This window comes from Puma concolor, chromosome E4 (assembly GCF_028749965.1).
Source record: "Puma concolor isolate L17-30 chromosome E4, mPumCon1.1.hap2, whole genome shotgun sequence".
NCBI classification, from domain to species: Eukaryota; Metazoa; Chordata; class Mammalia; order Carnivora; family Felidae; genus Puma; species Puma concolor.
In genome coordinates, this window is record NC_141683.1 from 36,817,269 (window position 1) to 36,833,307 (window position 16,039).

General features: G+C 40.0%; 1 protein-coding gene across 6 annotated transcripts in view; it reads left to right on the forward strand.

Moving 5' to 3' along the window:
* The window catches only part of HSD11B1 (hydroxysteroid 11-beta dehydrogenase 1), a 56,072-nt gene that overhangs the window by 3,834 nt on the left and 36,199 nt on the right, over window positions 1–16,039 (forward strand). For 3 of the 6 annotated variants that reach the window (XM_086694022.1, XM_086694024.1, XM_086694025.1), the window contains exon 1: window positions 1,467–1,716. The exons of 1 other annotated variant lie outside the window; for it this stretch is intronic. The gene's annotated coding sequence lies outside the window, so the exon portion shown is untranslated. Of the gene's footprint in view, window positions 1–1,466; window positions 1,717–6,242; window positions 6,381–16,039 lie in introns of those variants that run through there. 2 more of the 6 variants (XM_025921195.2, XM_086694026.1) reach the window with 2 other exon arrangements.

The following is a 16,039-nucleotide window of genomic DNA, read 5'->3' on the forward strand; positions in this document are numbered from 1 at the left end:
TTAGCTCAGGTCATGATCTCACCATTCATTGGATCAAGCCCTATGTGGGGATCTATACTGGCAGCTCAGAGCCTGCCTGGGATTCTCTCTGTTTCCCTCTCTCTCTCTGCCCCTCCCTCATGTACTCTCTCTCTCAAAATAAATAAATAAAAATTTCTTTAAAGATTAATTAATTAAAAATTTTTTAAAGAAGATAATTTCTCCAAAATTTCCTGTGATGAAAGATTTTAATTTCCACATTGAAAGGATCCACTGAGTACTCAAAACAACGAATGAAAAAAAAAAACAACCCACTTCTCCCCAAAGTGTATTATTAGAAATGTTAGAACCCCAGGAATAAAGGGATCCCAAAAATTCTAGAGAGAAGAAAAAAGTTCACAAACCAAGGATTAGGAATCCAGAGAGTAACTGGACTTCTCAGTATCAATACTGGAAGCTAGAAATTGAAAGGCAATATAGCAGTGTCTTCCCATTCCAAGAGAAAACAACCTTCAATCTAGAAATCCTTACCCAGACAAACTATGAATCAAGGGGAATGTAAAGACAAGCAGACAGAGCTGCCTCACTGGGGTTTACGTGGCCAAGGTCTGATGGATGAATGCCACAAAAAGATGTTTAATGTGAAACATCACTCCTGCATCCAAGGTCTGAAAAACATTTCCCTACCATGCATAAGGAAGTGAGCCAAGAGAGAAAAAAGTCTGAGTTTCCAGGTGGATGGCAAAGGAAATGTCCCAGAGAACAGTCTATCAAGCTCCTAGTCCAGACTGGCACAGAATGAGTCGTGGCTCCAGGAGGGTTGTCTCCAAAGAAAAAAATTGGATAAATTATCCAATGAATTTGACCAACTTATTTGAGTTTTATAGCTCTTGTCGGAGGATTTGGAGACCATGGACAACGAAGTAAGCAAACAAAAATGAGGTGGTTATTAACTCCCAGAAGGGAAGGGGAGATCAGAAGAGATGACATTACAGTGCATTGTACTGCTGTGCTATAAACAGTTGGTCATAACAATATAAACACTGACTATTGGTTTACTTAAAATTTGTGACATAATGGTACTAGGAATCTAGAAGGAAGGAAATGTCTGTCTGCATATGTTGTGAGGAAAAGCAAATCCTAAGAATCCTTAGTAGGAAATCAAATAAATAATTTCTAATATTGCAAAATCAAGAAATAACAATGAAAGCATATTGCTTAAAAATATGGAGTTGATTCCCAGAGGGGGAAAAAAAATAAGATTTAAACCAGTAATTGCCTTAGAATGAGACTAGGGCATGGGGAAGAAAGGAACAAGGATTTCTGTTATTCATTATAACCCATTTGGTACCATGTGACTTTTTACCCCCCCCCCCATGTATTATATTAATAAATACAAAAATTATTCAAAACGAAAATGGCTCAGTAATAATATTGGTCTCCCCTGGATTACATTCGATCTAGCAGTCAACATGTTGATGCCTGGAGCCATTAAATTAAATCTCTGAACGAGCTATAGTTAAAGTATTTACCTAATTACCAAGAGCAGCTCACCAGTCTGTCCACATTTACTTCAGAATCGCCTGGGGAGCTTTGTACAAATACAGATTCCTAGGTCGCGCCCTTGATGCTTCTGATTGAAGCGGTCTTGAGGAGGCCTGGAAATCTGCCCTTAGTTTCCCCAGATGATCCAGTTACGCGGCAGGGTTCAGGAACCACTGGACTAGAGCCTAAATTGTGAGTGCGTGTAGGGAGGGGTGAGGGGGCGGGGGGTTATACGGTGTTTTTTGTGTGTGTGTCTGTGTGACTGTTTCTGTGTATATGCCAGTGTGTTATGAGTGTCTCTTCCTCCCTCCCTCCTTCCCGCTTTCATCCCCTTTTATCTGAACTTAATGCATAAATACCTCCAGACTGCTAAAAACATTGCCAGAAACGAGTTCCCCATCCCATTTTAAACACTGCTGTCGGATCCTCCTCTCCCAACCCTGGGGCTCCCTCTGCTGGCAGAAGCCTGTTAAAACTCTTAGCATCCTAAACCGAGAAACTCCTTCCATTCCTGTGAGGTCATTTTCCCTGGGTGGTTTCCAAGCCTCATACTTCAGGAACCTTCCCGTCGGACAGAAAATGGAAAATTCACCCAACCTGGGAAAGACTTTCTTGCCTTACTTGTGTGGATATTTAAAGATCAGGAGGGAGCAGGAGAGGCAGAAATGACAGTGAGAGGTACATTTGTTGTCAAGCCTGAGGAAAAGGAGACCTTGAGGAGTTTTTCTCCCCACCTTCTTCCTCCCCCTCCGCCAAGAGATATGGAAGGCCACATCCATCTGCCTCCCAGAAATCGAAGGGAAGGAACATCTTAGACTGAAGAGCCCACTGAATTTGGAAGCAGAAGACACAGGTTCACTACCCACCCTCACTGTGCTTCCTCGAGTCCCCTTTTTCACAGCTGTGTAAATCATACCTGTCTGTGGACTCCTGTATCTTTCCCATAAGGTGAACATATGCTCAACCTAACACAGTGTCTGGCACAGGGAAAGTGCTCGAAAACATTTGAATGAAAGCTCAACTCATTGCCATCCTAACAATCAGAATCTTCCTTCAGATCTGCATACTTCTCAAGCTCCTCAAAAGTACCCCCAGGCTCACACTAAACAGGGTGTTTCTTCATGTTCCTTACTCTCCAACCCATAGCATCCTGGCTTTAGCTCCTCAGAAACCTCTGACACCGTCTCCAGGGAGTCTTATATGCAAGACTCAAGGTATTTTGCCACTTCTCATCTTCCTTGACCTCCCAGAGCTTCAAGGCTGTGACCTCTCCCATCTCATTGAGACCCTCTGCCCCTGTTCTCTCAGGTCCTCCTGCTCCCTATTTCTTCTTGCCCTCCTTCACTGGCTCTCCTCTTCTGCCTAACCCATAAATGTTAGTGTACTATCCCCCCTTTTATTCTTCATCCTCTCCCTCATGGTCTCATTTATTCCTACGGTTTCCATTTTAACTTACAAGATTTAATTCTCCCAAATCTACATCTCTGGCCTAGACCTTTCTCTTGAGCTCCAAATACCTACCAGCCATCTTTATCTGGATGTATAGAAGTCACTTTCCTTTAAACATTAAAAAATGCTGGGGCGCTGGGTGGCTCAGTCGGTTGAGCGTCCAGCTTCGGCCAGGTCATGATCTCGCGGTTTGTGAGTTCGAGCCCCGCGTCGGGCTCTGTACTGACAGCTCAGAGCCTGGAGCCTGCTTCGGATTCTGTGTCCCCCTCTCTCTCTGCCCCTCCCCCACTCATGCTCTGTCTCTCTCTGTCTCAGAAATAAATAAACATTAAAAAAATTTAAAAAAATAAATAAACATTAAAAAATGCTGAGTACAAACTGTGTGCCAAACACCATGCTAAATACTAGAGCTACAATGGCAAGACAGACCAGGCCTCTGTTGTCCCAGAGCTAGGTTTTGGGAAAAACAGGCAAATGAGCACCTGTGAATACCGTGATGGGAGCCATGATAAGAGAAATGCCCAGTGTTTGGGGAGCCCCTTACCTGGTCTAAGGGAGGGCAGGGAGGTCACTGATTTTGAAGGGTGGAACCTGAAGGAAAAGAATTGGGGGGTGGTGATAAGGGGCCCCTGGGAAAGGATTTCAAAACTCATGAAGAACTTACAAAGATAAAATAGTGAGTTTGGACTTTATCCTGAGAACAACAGGGAGTCACTGAAGAAGAACTGGGTGGAGTAGAGCCCACAGGGCACATCCACAGTGTTGGCAGTGGTCAAGTGTTAGCAATGGTTATGTCGACGGTAGGCCCATAAGGCTTTCACTCTATTATTACGCTTTATAAGTTATTTATGGTTTCTTTGTTTTTTCTGCACATCAAATGTTTCACAGCCTTTCTTTTTAAATAAATAGATTAGAGGTGAGATAGACAGAAGAATGAGGAGATTCCTAAAGCAGAAAATAACAGTGGCCCGAGTTAGGATGTTCATAGTAAAGGTGAAAATTGGGAGATAGGTCTAGAGACACTTAGGAAGTAGAATTGAGTAGACTTGATGAGAAATGGAATTTAGGGATATGGACAAGGAGGAGTAAAGAAGGAGTTCCAAGGTTCTGGAGTATTCATTGGATGAATGGTGTAGCCATTCATTGAAATAGAGGTCCCTAGGATATGATAAATAAAAAATAGCGAAGTCATAATAGTTTAGCAGTTTCTTAAAGTTAAACATAAATTTTCCATACAACCCAGCAATGCACTCCTTCCAGGGTATATACCCAAGAGAAATACAAACGTGTCTAGACAAAGATTTCCACACCAATGTTTACAGAAGCACTTATTCATAATAGCCAAAAAGTGGAAAATTCCAGACATCTGTGTATTGGTGACTAGATAAACAAAACGTGGCATACCCATATAATGAAATATGATTTGGCAATGAAAAGGAACAAAGTACTGATACATGCTACAATATGGGTGAAGCTCAAAAACATTATGCTAAAGTCAAAGAAGTCAGACACTGTGTCATATAGCATGTGATTCCACTAATATGAAAGACAGAAGATTGCTGGCTGCATGGAGCTGGGGATAGGAACAGAGAGTAATTGCAAATGGGTAAGAGGGATCTTTTTGGGATGATGGAAATGTCCTAAAATTTCTGTTAAGGTGATGGTTTCCCAACTTGGCAAATTTATTAAAAATTGTTGAATTGTACACTTACCACAAGATGATTTTCTGGCATATAAATTATACTTAAAAAAGATGTTTAAAAAAAATCAGGTCAGTTTTGGCATGTTGAGTTTGAGGTGTTTAGGAGGCATTATAAAGGCAAGGTTGAGTAAACAGTTGGTTACACCACCTGAAGCTTAGGAGGCAGTGCTGCACAGGAGATAGAGAATTTTAAGATTCATCAACATAGAACCCCAGTTGGAGGTTCTATGTCTCCCAATTGGAGCCATAGAGGTGAGGGAAATTCTCCTAGGGAAGAGAGAGAAGGAAAGAGTGAAAACAGAATCAAGGCCAACTTGAAAATTCAAGGAATCCAAAAGGGAAGGGAAGCCTACAGAGAACACTGAGAAGAAGCAGTCAGAGAAGTAGGAAGGAAGCCCAGAGAATATAAATAGACAGAATCCAAGGGGAAAAGATGCTTTGGGGCAGTGAAGAAAGGCTACTGAGAACTCAGGTAAGTATAAACAGAACCAACCAGTAGAAGTCATGGTAGAAAAATCTAGCAGGGCTGGGGAGCCCAAGAACATGGCTGGCCATAGCTCCAGGAGGCCAAAAGCCTCCAGAGGATCAGGCATAGCATGCAGAAGGAGTGACGTGTTGATGGAGGGAGTGAGGCCAGATTGATGAGCCTGAGGAGTGTAGGGGACCCAGAATTTTTGACATAAAGCAATGAGGGAATACAAAAGGCCAGTAAATAGAGCTCTGGAAGAAGGACAAAGACACCTCAGGGTACAGAGGTTCCAAGTCTGGAAGTGGCCACAACTACAGATTCCAGCAGTAGATATTCAAGGCTCTCAAAGATGTGATTCCTGCTTACTTCTCCAGGCAGATCTCTAACCACAAAACCCCACACCTCTTAAATTCAGTGATCCTGCCATATGGAATCCTTTGCAGTTTCCCAAACATGCCATTCTCTTTCACATCTCCTTCTGTTTTCTCACACAGCTTCCTCTGCATAGAATGTTCTACAAACCAGCCCTCCCCTCTCCCACACACACTCCAGGAACCCAACTCAGTGTCCATGCTTACCCTTCCTCATTTTCCTGGAGCATTCCTCCTCTTGTTTCAATATGAATCAAGGTTAACCTTGCCTCTGAAGCCTTGCCTACTTGCCCATCGCCCACATGGAACAGCATATTTCCTTCTTTACGCCCTTGGGACTCCAAGAGCAGGCCACCCCAAGATGGGCTGCTTTGGCATGAACATTATTTTGAGTTACAAGCAATCAAAACCCAGCAGATTCAGGAAAAGTTCTTTATCTTCCCCTTCACTTCCTGCTTGTACCAGGAAGAGAGCTATAAATGAGATTCCTTTTTACCTAAGAAATTTATCTGCATAACAGGGCAACCTTTGTTTTCTAAACATCTCCTTTTACCTTCCTGGTCTTTCTCCCTTTGGTACCCTCAGGCCCCTACAACTCCCCTTAGCTCATTGAAGCCTGATTATCTTTGGAATTCCATGTCTGTGTGGATTCATTGTATGCCTGAAACTAAATTTGATTTTCTGTTACTCTGTATCCTGTCAGTTTGATTCTTAGTCCAGTAGAAGGACCTTGAAGGGCAGAGAAAATTCTCCCTTCCCAACAGCTGCCATAGTCAGCAGGATACTTTCATTCTCTGGACACTACTCACCCCAGACACTCCTGCTGCTCAGAGATCCTGGGACATCTGACATACAGCTGGGAGAGGTAAGATTTCTTACCATGACAGTTCCCCAGAATCTCTATCTGCAGAGTCTGATGGAGTGAGAGTGGTGAGTCCGTTTCTTCTCTTTCTAAATTTAGGTTAGCAGAAGAAAATATATGTGGAACAAGTTCCTTGGGTCTAGTAACTCTAGTTAAATTTGGTAGACTACTCTTTAAGTACTTATCTGTTTCCTTCCACAGATGGTCTTTGTTTTCCTTTGTCTGTATCCTTTCTGTCTTTTGTCATAAGAAGGAGTTACCATAGGGCAGAACACAGGCATAGACCATACAAGCCTGCTGTTGGAGCCAGCCTCATAGACTGGTGAGTTCACAGTTCACACCAGGCCAACACCTATTTAGACAAATTTTACCATAGTTTAATATGCACATAACTTAATGGCAATTGCTATGGGACATCTTAGAAGCCAAAGCCACAAAATTGGTGGGCACAGGCTGAACATTTAAAAGTTGTTAGAGTGCTTGCCACCTCAAGAAGATTCCCAGACTGATCATAGAATGAGTGAGATTGACATGGTCACTCAGCAACTTCCTTGCAATGAGGTACACTATAAAACAGCACATAGTCCCCAACCCTGTGGCACATCTCTCCTAGGTATTATTAGTATGGCTCCAGACTCAAGGCTTTAGCTAAAGCTGTTAAGGTACATATGAGATTTTTCCTTTTGTCTTGTTCTATGTCTTAAGAGCTGGCTTTGTGACCAGTGAGAATATTCCCTTTGGTCTCTATCATCCAGAGGGTGCACTTACCAAGGTGTACCTTGATGGCCAGTCACAATGACTGGGAATCTAATTCTGACACTCTCTCTCTCCCCACCTTTCACCCCAGGCCTTGTCAGTGGTGTTAGTCATGAGAGGCTTTAGCCCATAGGAACCTCTGTCCTCTCAACCATCATTGCTTATTAGTGCTGGAAAGTCTCATTCCAGTAGCACCTCCCTGGTGTCACAGATTAGTGGTCTGTGATTTTGTGGGAGACCAGAGACACCATTTTCAGCACACCATCCTTACTGCCTGTGCAATGAAGACCTTTGCTTTCTTAGACTAATCTTGGAAGTAAACTTTTGGATCATGGGGACTGCATCATCTATGCCCTCTTTGAATGCCTTTGTGTCTTCGGTTAAGTCATTAAAAGGCTTATTGGTTTGAGTTGCTATTAATAGATTCTACTCCTCAATGGCTGGATGATGGATCCTTTAAATTGGCTATATTTATTTTTTTAAGTTTATTTATTTATTTTGAGAGAGAAAAAGAGAGGGGGTGGAGGAGAGGCAGAGAGAGAGGGAGAGAGAATCCCAAGCAGGCTCTGTGCTGTCAACAAAGAGCCCAATGCAGGGCTCAAACTCACAAACCATGAGATCATGACCTGAGCTGAAATCAAGAGTCGAGCACTTAGCCAACTGAGCCACCCAGGTGCCCCTAAATTGGCTATATTTAAAAGAAAAATATTCTTTATAGAGAGTTCTCAATTGTCTTATTAGTATAATAACTAGCCTAAGGACTCATTTGACAAGATTAAAGCACAGAAATTAGACAAATTTAATTAGAAATTAAAACAAAAATAAAAGTCCACATCCAATGTACAGTTTCCTAAAATCTCCCCGTTTTAATTTCTCTTTCCTTACAAGATGTACAGAGAGCACACCAGCCTATTCTCTAGGTTCAAAGAATATAGGTTGCTCATGTAAATGCTGAATGCCAGGAAATGGATGTAACAAAAGCACCCAAGACTGGCAGTGAGGTTGGCTTTGATCCTACCTCCCAGGGATCTGTAATCAGGATCTGCCAGCTGTAGGCATTCCTGTGCAATTTCCTTTACAGGTGTACCCTAGGTCCCCCACTGCAGAAGAATTCTTTCCCCTAGACAGCAACAGATCTCTTAAATTATAAAGCCTCTTTTTTCCCCAGAATATTTTACTAACTTTAGAGAGGAATTGGTTCATGAGTATTCACAACCTCCCTTTCACAGAGGAAACAGGACCCCAAATTTCTCCTGAGCCCTCCTACACATGATCTCAAAAGGCTAATATCAGGGACTAATAGAAGCCAAAATACTTTATACAAGGGCACAAATCTTTTGATTCTCAGTTTTAGTTAAAAATCCCTCTAATAGAACGAAGCAAATTTAGTTAAAAAGGCAGGCTAGTCCCTTGATATTCAGGCTGTAATCCAGTTCTTTGGGGGATTAGAAACAACGACCTTTGTTTTACAAATCTCTACAAAACCAGAAATGCAACTCTAGAAACAAGTCAAGCCCTCCCATCTTTACTAATCCCCAAACCTTGCCTATTCCTCTCAAAATATTTGTAGATATTATAAACAGAATATTAGAACAAAATTCTCCTGTACTCAAAAAAAAGTAAATTTCTGATAACAATTACCCTGAAATTTGGGGAGAAAAAACACTTTGCACTCTTTCTCTGTCCCTAAAAATTATAAATTTTACCATGTCTTCAAACAGTAAATACAGTCCATCATCACCTGAGACTGAAGGGAAATAAAGGGAGTGTGGGAGGCCTTTTTGAAATAAAAACCGCTAAAATGGCTCTTGTGCCAAGACTCCAAGCACCTCTGATAATAGGCACTTATGCTCTGATCTCCACCTTGGAGAAAACTTGGATACTTACTCTGTGCCTTTGTGATGCAAATTTTCTAAACACCACCACCCCCTTCCACACACCCCCTTCCCTAGGACAGAAGAGCCATTCTTTGAAATACAAACTTTAGAGAATTTTTTATCAGGAAAAAAAAGAAAGGAAGGAAGGAAGGAAGGAAGGAAGGAAGGAAGGAAGGAAGGAAGGAAGGAGAAAGAAAGAAAGAAAGAAAGAAAGAAAGAAAGAAAGAGAAAGGAAGGAAGGAAGGAAGGAAGGAAGGAAGGAGAAAGAAAGAAAGAAAGAAAGAAAGAAAGAAAGAAAGAAAGAAAGAAAGAAAGAAAGAAAGAAAGAGAAAGGAAGGAAGGAAGGAAGGAAGGAAGGAAGGAAGGAAGGAAGGAAGGAAGGAAGGGGGAGTTATTTTAAAATTTGGGTCTTGGGGTGCCTGGGTGGCTCAGTCAGTTAAACATCCGACTCTTGATTTTGGCTCAGGTCGTGATCACACAGTTTATGAGATGGAGCCCCACACTGGGCTCCAGGCTGACAGCTTGGAGCCTGCTTGGGATTCTCTCCGCTCCCCCCACCCCCCTCACCCCGCCCTCATCCCTCCCATGCCTGCTCTCTCTCAAAATAAATAAATAAACTTTTTTTAAAAAAAATGGGTCTTTATGTCCTCTCCACAAATATTAGCAAAAAGAAAGCTGTAAGATTTTGTTTGTATCTGAGTGTCTGTCCATATATGTTGCAAATATGAGATATTTTCTCTACCTCTAGGTGGTATTGTAAAATTAATTTGCAAAAGACCTCTTTTAGTTGGCTTGAAGGCCAGCATTTGCAAAAACTGGACAATCTAAAACTCATAAAGAGAAACTAACCCAAATGTTTTTCAAGTTCATATGATCTGGGAAAATATTCAGTATTAAAAAGCTATTTAAAGTTGTTAGTTTAATTAAAATAGACATGTCTTTAAAGTTATCAGCATTAAGTGTAAAACCTTTATTCCATCTATATTTACTGAAAGTCAAATAAGTTCATGTTATATCTCTGTTGCAAAATTTGTCAAAAGAAAAAAATCTTCAAATAATCATTGACTTTGTCTAATGCCTCATAATGTTTTGCAAGTAATCTAAACATAATTGTTAAGAACAAGTAAATTGAATAGATGTAAATAAGATAAGAAGGTCTGTAGGTAAACTTTTAAGTAGCTTCCTAAATCTTTTGTAACATGGAACTTTATAAAGTTTTGCTAAGTTAAATGATAAGTTGTAAAATTATTAAATATCTACATCATTTCCAAATAAGACAAAATAATAAAACATTAAGTACTGAACATAGGCTTATCTACTTCTGTCGTATTACAGAGAAACTAAAGATAAATTCAGGTCTGTTAATAAACATGGTTTGTGAATTATTGAAAAATTGTACTATGAAAAACCACACATTTCTAGGAATTACAAAATGTATTCATAAATTTGCCAATCTAAAGAATATTGGCATAACAGATAGTTCACAAATTGCTTACTACTTAGTTTTCATTAGAAGTCAAGATTTCTAAGAGAAAATTTGTATAATTAAGACTACTGAAAATAATAAAGGAAATAACTTTGTATCAAGGAAAGTAAGAATGTGTGTTTGAGGATAAAAGGAAAAAAAAGAAGCATGAGGAAGGGGAATACATTTTTGTTGAGGGAAAAGAAAATAATTTTGTCCTAAAGTGAAACTGGTTATTTAAAGAGGGAAAACTTAGGACAAAAACTGAATGTAAAATGTTGCAGGGGTGCCTGGGTGGCTCAGTTGGTTACGTGTCTGACTCCAGCTCAGGTAATGATCTCACAGGTGGTGAGTTCAAGCCCCACATTAGGCTCTGTGCTGATAGCTCAAAGCCTGGAACCTGCTTAGGATTCTGTGTCTCCCTCTCTCTCTGCCCCTCCCCTGCTCCTGCTGTCTCTCTCTTTCTCAAAATAAATAAACATTAAAAAAAAAATTTTTTTTAATGTTGCAGAAGGTTTATGAAAAAGGAATCTGGAAAGGAATTTCATGCGTGGTTAGTACTGGCTAAGATTAGAATCAATTTAAGTAAGTAAATGAGTCTTAATATTAAAAATACACCGAAGCACAATTACAATTTTGTCTTTCTCTTTGGTAAAAGGACAAAGTTTTCTTGAACTATTGGTCTGCTCTTAATAAGAAGTTGTAAACAAAAGTTTTTCTTTGCCTTTAAAGTCATCTGCCTGGAAAACAAGCACTCTGTTTTGCCAAATAATTTCCTACATTAATCAAGTCTGATTACTTAAGAAAACTGAGTCTTAATATTAAAAAAGCTAAATTTTGCCCACAACTATTTAACTTTCTGTATTTGCCTTTGAAATCTTCTATTGTTGATTTGGTTAATTAGATAATTTAATATTGTTTCATAATAATTTATGATCCTATCTAATCAAATGTTCAAATCTTTTCATACTTTTTGACATACGTCCCAAAATGAAATTCTAAAAGAAATCTTTTTTTTTTTTTTCCAACGTTTATTTATTTTTGGGACAGAGAGAGACAGAGCATGAACGGGGGAGGGGCAGAGAGAGAGGGAAACACAGAATCGGAAACAGGCTCCAGGCTCCGAGCCATCAGCCCAGAGCCTGACGCGGGGCTCGAACTCCCGGACCGCGAGATCGTGACCTGGCTGAAGTCGGACGCTTAACCGACTGCGCCACCCAGGCACCCCTAAAAGAAATCTTTGGACCACAATCTAACTGAGGTGTTCCAGAGCACTCCTGGAACATTTCAAAGATTTTGTGAGAAATTAAATTAAGTAGGCTTATTTGGCATGTCAAATTACATGGGAAGCATTGTCAAATAAGTGATACTAAGCCCTCTTGGGTTATATTTTTGTAGATATTTTGGGTATATTTTGCAGATATTTTATTAAACTAAGTGTTCTAAAAAGTTGTATGAAACCCCTAGAAATCTGGCGTGTTATTATCTTGGAGTGCTGTGTTTCACAGAAATAACCAAATTGTCAATTGCATTGTAATTAAGTCTAATCAGATCTTTAATCATGATCATTTTTAAATCTTGTCATTTATAGTTACTGTTCTACTCCCATGATGTTGCAATGTGTTTCATCTTAAGTGAGACTCAGAAAAAACTCTGAGTACAAGTTTCTGATAATTTTAAGATCATAAAATTGAACGAGGTAAGAATTTCCAGAACTAGTAGAAAAACTGGATTAAAACAGAGCAAGAATTAATAACTTGAGACTGAATAAAGAAGATCATTGTAATTTTTACAATTTTTGTTTAAAATATCACTGACATTTTTCAATGTTTTGCTTTTCTAGATATAAGGAAACCTTTTCTCTTAAGCTAACTAAGTTAATTTAAACGTAACCTATAGCAATGTGATAAATTATATCTTTGGAAGCAGAATTGAACCATTTATCTTTTCCTCCCTACCGGGTCCCTCCAGAATTTAAAACCTCTCAGTGAGTATTCTTATATTTTCATGGCAATATATTTATTTGCATAAGCTCAATAAGAAACTGTTCTCCTTATAATAAGATTCAACTGGAAACATTGGTTATATTACCAAGGCTTTGACTGGAATGTCATATTTCAGAGAGACCCACATAGACTCAGATATGACCAGACAGCTTTAGGGAGCTAAGGTTGACATGAGGGAACCAATAAAGCCCCTTGGAAATATCAGCCTGAGTTTCCAGCAGCTTACAAGGTGAATAAACTCACTTCCTCAGGAGGAACCTCAGGATAATTTGGGTACCTCAAGAAGAGAGGAATTAACGCAAATCCACAGGTATTGCCGGCAAAGTCTGATGGCAAGTATTTGACTTGGCTTCTGGTCTCAAACGACTATTAAAAATTCAGTCTAGATACTTGTTATGAAAACTTACAGCAGAGCAGATTTTTATTTATTTTTTTAAAGTTTTATTTATTTAAATAATCTCTGCAGTCCTTGTGGTGCTTAAATCCACAACTCCAAGATCAAGGGTTACATACTCTTCCAACTGAGCCAGCCAGGTGCCCCAAAGCAGGCTTGTGTGGTCAACTGCTATTCTTGCTGAGTTTATGTAAATAATCAGGCCAAATGGGGTTGTTTTTGTTTGCTTGTTTGTTTTTGAAACTAGACTTATTTTGAGAATTACTAATTTGGCTATCTTTGATAGAAATGGGGGTGATTATAGAGAGAAAATAGGTTTCAATAACAGACCTGAGTAAATATTAGATTCTAGTCCTGTCATTATAAACTAGACTAGATCCTGATTTCTTCCAGCATCCTCCAATGCCTGGCTACAACTCTCCAAACTAGTGCTTTCAATTTTTCTCCCACTTCCTGAGTTAGAGTCATTTGAGATCTAAAATGCCCTTTTTTGGGGCGCCTGGGTGGCTCAGTCAGTTGGGTGTCCGACTTTCAGCTCAGGTCCTGATCTCACAGTTTGTGAGTATGAGCCCTACATGGGGCTCCGTACTGACAGCTCAGAGCCTGGAGCCTGTTTCAGATTCTGTGTCTCCCTCTCTCTCTGCCCCTCCCCCACTTGCACTCTGTCTCTCTCTGTCTCTCAAAAATGAATAAACATTAAAAAAATTAAAAAATAAAAAAACTAAAATAAAAAAACAAATGCCCCTTTTCCTGAAGCCCTGCACACTAAGTATGAATAACTTGATGTAAACTTGAGGGAAATCACCACAACAGCTCATGTATAGGCAATCTTCATGCTCTGTGGGCAAAAATATCACCAAAGACATTCAAACTACAAACCAGGAAAATCTGTCACTGGATGCTCTCACACTATCTAAAGAGGCTTCAAGCTTGACATTTAGAAACCTACTCTCTACCCTCAAAACTCAGAAACTGGTTTATAACTTGATCCAAACATTAGCCATTGTTTTTCTTTTGTTTCCATAGAAATGCCTCTTATTTAATGCTTAATTGCTTGAACCATAGGCCTAACTTTGAGGACACACCTGAATTACCACAACCTTACCCTCCTGAAATGAGTTTAACTAAACTGACTTATTGCCAGGACTGGGTCAATGAGCCAGGAGAATCTACCAGCTCAACTTTTAATGTGTGAAATGTCAGGGAAGTTTCAGAGGAGAGAACTACAGGGGCCAAGAGCAGACTGCCCCAAGATGGGCCACTTGGGCATGAACATTATTTTGAGTTCAAAGCAGTCAAAACCCTGAAAATCCAGGAAAAGCTCTTTGTCTCCCCCTCAACTGCTTGCTTGTACCAGGAAGAGAGCTATAAATTAGATTCCTCTTTACCTAAGAAACTTATCTGCATAACAGGGCAATCTTTGTTTTCCAAACATCTCCTTTCACCCTCCGGCTAATGCTTTTCCTCCCCTTTGTATCCTCAGACCCCCACCCCTCCCCTTAGCTCATATAAAGCCTCATGTTGCCTGTCTTTGGAATTCCATGTCTGTGTGGACTCCCCATACATACAAAACCAAACTTGATTTTCTCCCATTAATGTATCTCATGTTAACTTGGTGATTAGTACAGCTAGAAGGACCTTGAAGAGCAGAAGAAATTCTTCCCACCCTCCACAGCCCCCACCATAGACTTCTATCATATCACTGGTAACTCTATTTCATTTACTTCCATGTATGTCTTCTTTTGAGACTTAGAAAGCATTTTATTTGCCTTTCATTCATAGGACCTGACCCATAGTAAGTACTAAATAAATGTTAGTAGATGAAATCTCCCCTCAGCCACCATGTGGCATGTATGTCCCTTTTCCTCCTTGCTACTAAGAGCCCTTTTGGGGCTGTTTGTGGCCAGACTGCTGGGTTTCATTGTATGAGGGTGGATGAGGTAGTCTGCCCTCTGCTATCAGCAGCCATGATCAAGAATGTTTTTTCCACACCTAAGGCCCAGTTTCCCAGTCCCAGGATGCCCAGTTGAACCTGAATTTCAGATAAACAATGAATACAGTTTTAGTATAAGTATATCCTATTAAAATTGTAAGACAGCAAATTTTACCACCCCAAGATATGCCTTTTTGGCACATTGATTATTCTAAGTTGGTTATTTTTAATAAACTGCAGACACAAGAGAAGCTCTGAAAACCAAGTAGAAGTCACCTTTTTGCAAGAGATATTTATATGTATAAGGAAAATCTCCATTTATAAGGGTATCTGCCTCAATACTAGGAAGGAGGGGTGAGTCTAATTCTCTAGAAACTGTTATCAATGGAGAAAGCTTAGATATAAACCTACAGAACAACCTTACCCTTGAATATGGTACTTTCCCCAGGAACTTCTCATAGCTGACCCCCCCCCCCCCGCCATCTTTCGTCTTTAGCTGGAGATGGTATTTTGGGTGTAGCTTCACCTTTTCAGGGAGTTAGTTTTTCTGGGTTTTTTCCATGTATATAGGAGGTATATATGTTATTTCACTTTTCTTTGACTTTCTCCTGTTAACCTGTCTTAGGTCAATTTCATTCTTAGACCAGCTAGAAGAACTTTAAAGGGTATAGGAAATTTTTTTCCCTCCTAACACAATAGTTGAGATTATACATAGCCCAAAAATGTATTTGTTGCTTACATATATCCATGGTTCTTATATATTTGTTAATTATATATATTCCAAAAAATGTATTCTGCAATTCAAATTTAATTTGGTGTCATGTATTTATATTTACTAATTTGGCAAACCTACTTTCCACCAAAGGGAAGTGGCTTCTGTCTAATGCTGAAGGCACTGGCACCCTAAAGAAACTCACCCAGCTGAAGCTGCCATACCATCTTGATGTGTTCCTGAAAGCTGGATTGAATGACCAAGAAAAAAACTGCTAGATGGGCCAAAACTGTGTGAGCTATGTGGTGACTTTGCTGGAGTCAGCCATTTCAGCTGTGTGGGCCTCTTCCACTGCTCCTCATGCTACCAGTGTTTTACCAAAGTTTCCAGGGAGTAACTTTTTCAGTTACTGTAGATGGGCCCTATCTCTCCTCCATGCTCAGATGCAAATCCATGGGAGCTAGGCCAGAGAAAAACCTGAAAAACTGCAACAACAGCATGTTAGAATTGTATCTGCCC